Here is a 3,047-nt window from a genome sequence, read left to right as displayed (position 1 = left end):
TCGTCTACTTGCAACTTCCCTTCAACCTTTTCCGTGGGAGGTTCTTTCCCTCGACAAGGGAGGGGAGAAGGCTCCGAGTTAAGGTGGACCGGTCCGAATGGTCTCCCGAGTCCGCTCATTAAAGGTGGAATTCAGATTTGCGACCGCTGATCCCTCACAGGCTCGATCGTGCAGCTGCAGTTAACGTTTAAGGATTTAGAGCCAATCCGGGCCTGTAAACACAAGGCTCGTTTCACGACACGGACATTGCCGGCGTCAACCGCTAACAAATATCTGTGCCCTCACGATTAGGCCCTGCTCAGGCGGCTTGCAAAAATCAGAATAATCGATTACAACTATGCTTCTAATCAACGCGTTCCTTGACTCGATCCATAATTCCGTGAATGTGGTCGGGATATATTCCGGAAATTGTTGGGAAAGTTAAAATAATGGTTAATTTCCACCTTCCCCCTCTGCAAAAAAAGTTTAGACTCGTATTTTCAAATGAATTTCAGCTGTTTTTGTTTTCACTTGTCAGGAGCACATTTACGACTCTCACTGCGCTCTCTCATTCCATTGGAAATATAGTAGGCAATTAATAAAATACCTAGAAACTCCGTGAGCAATCCTCTCAACTCGACCCCCCCCCCCGCAGGGATCGTCCCGTGTTAATTACCCACCAATTTGTGCCCTGCGCGTGCCAGAGTCTTATATAAAGATGTCAGCGGCTCTGCTCCTCATTCTGTTGTAGCTTAGTGAAGTGACGATGTGGGCTTTCAGCAAGTTCGTGGGGCTGGGATTGTACCCGTTCCTGCTGTTTCCCTGCCTGGGGCTGCCTGTCGCTCAGGTAGCGCCGCACGGTGTCGGTGGGGGGTGTGTGGTCGCGGAGAGTCGGAGGTTGGCTTGCGGAGTTCGAGGGATTTCAAAAGCCGATTGCGAGGCTAGGAGTTGCTGCTTTGATGGGAACTTCTGTTATTACGGGAATGTCGGTGAGTGTGGGACGCCGCGGTCTGGCACAAGTCGAATACAGAAGCTGCTCTTGAAAACCCCAGTCTTGTTCATTCTGTCGGTGACCCAGGGGCGACCAGTGGGAGTTCCCCTTGCTAAAGTAGAGAATGCTTTTTGAGAAACGGGGGTCAATGGAATTGTTTATCACTTTTGAGCCTGGATGGGAGACCTCCTGGGAAAGCCAGGGTTGCTGCTGGAAGAGGTGTTAGTGGGACCAGTAGGGGGCACTTGCCCCTAAATCTGTCTTAATGCCCCAGTATCATGAATAGTACATCCTCTTCAAGAGCTGTGAAACTGAGGTCCTGACTCTGTGGTCATTAAAAAAAAAAAAATCCCAGGGTGTGTCCTGGCCAAACATCCCCCTGACCTTTACCAATCATGGCCTCCTAATCCCCATCTCTGAACTGGCTTCGTCACTCTTCTCTCCTCCCCACTGAGAGCTGGTGTGTGGGGAGAGTACTGGAGCATCATCCAGGTGGGGCTGCACACCACTGGTGGTGGTGGAGGGGATCCCCATTACCTGTGGAGTGTCCATATAGTGCTCTATACTGTAAGGAATCATTCTATTGCTCCTGATTTTATACTACCTGTTGTGCAGACAGGCATTCTGCTTCCCGGGAGATGGTCATTGTGTCGAGCAATGCCATAGTGCTGACTGCCCCAGACGTCCCAGTCCTGACTGGCGTAGACATCAAAAACAAGGGTATGTATCCATTATAGTACCTCCTCCTCCTCCCTGCCCCTTGCCTAGAGAAGCTGACCCTGGGTTTGTTTTTGAACCCTCTTGCAGGGGCTGTGAAAGTGACCAGTGACGCAAACAAGGCTGAACAGGAACTTGAGAGTGCTGGTAAGCTATTTGTCTTTCCATGACTCGCTTTTAATTGCTAAATTAGTAACCAATGGCTTCCACCAAGACCCGTTATCTCAAGAGCCCCTTCTTTGTCCAAGCTGTGTTCCAAATACTGTTACTTAGCCCTGCTCTCTGCTTCAATTTGCACATCCTTGAATGTGGACTCTTTTTGGGATATGAAGCCAACCTGGTTCTGTAACAGTTTTTTAGACCTGGACGCTGTCAAATACTAATCTGTGGCTTGCAACTAGGTACAACTTGCTGTGACTTTCAAAAGTCTCAAGTTCTGCTTCTAATTGTCTAATGCATTATAACTTGCAGCTCTTAATGTTAAGATATTGCTGATGCTTTTTTTTTTATTATTCATTACACGTCGCCTGCTTCCTGCTGTACCAGGGACTATTCCTTCAAGCCAGACCTTCCTTGGTTCAAGCAAGGCTATGATCCTGGCTGAAGACTCGGAGATAAAGGAAGATACTGAGGGTACTTGGCTTGGTTCAGACATCTGCCTTCCTTTTTTTTTAATGATTACTCTGCTGTTCTTAATTGGATCCTCTCTTGGCAGCGTCTACATTTGTGTATGGGCTGATGGTGGCAGCACCTGTTGTTGTGCTTGTAGCTCTGGTCCTCGCCTTCATCTCCCTGAGACGACGGAAGACATAACCGACGTTCCCGTGTGTGGAGCTGCAATAAAGCTCATTCTTTTCTTTCGAGCTCTTGGTGCAACTTGTAGCTGTAGTCTTGCCTCTTTATACTTCTCCCCTTGTGATCTGGGGAGAGATCTAACATATGTCTCTGACACATTATACTTGGAAGCACTACAATAAAGTCTTTGCCTTTATTAAAACAGCAGGAGGGTGATGTCTTGTACTTTGTCATGTGGTTCCTGAACCTTTACTGTTTGTCCACTGACTTTGAGCAATTCTTATGCAAGAGGCCTTGTTTCCTAAGGGTGCATAAACCAATTGGGGTGGTGCTTAAAGTCATGAACCCTTTCTTGGCCCCTGAGAGGTTTCTGAAAGAAGTGAAGCAACCAGTGAAAGCACTGCTTGTGACAACACCTCTCCTCTGCAATGGCAGAGAAGTGGTCTTTTGCTGCAGAGGAATTCCCTGTAGCCTAGGGAGCTGTGCTGCACCTGACCCGGATCAAACCCTAACAGGGGCAGAAAAAGCCACAACTCAATCTGGGCTGATACCCGTAAGGATAACT

Source organism: Atractosteus spatula, chromosome 27 (assembly GCF_055471065.1).
Source record: "Atractosteus spatula isolate fAtrSpa1 chromosome 27, fAtrSpa1.hap1, whole genome shotgun sequence".
NCBI classification, from domain to species: Eukaryota; Metazoa; Chordata; class Actinopteri; order Semionotiformes; family Lepisosteidae; genus Atractosteus; species Atractosteus spatula.
Note: the sequence above shows the minus strand (reverse complement) of the source record.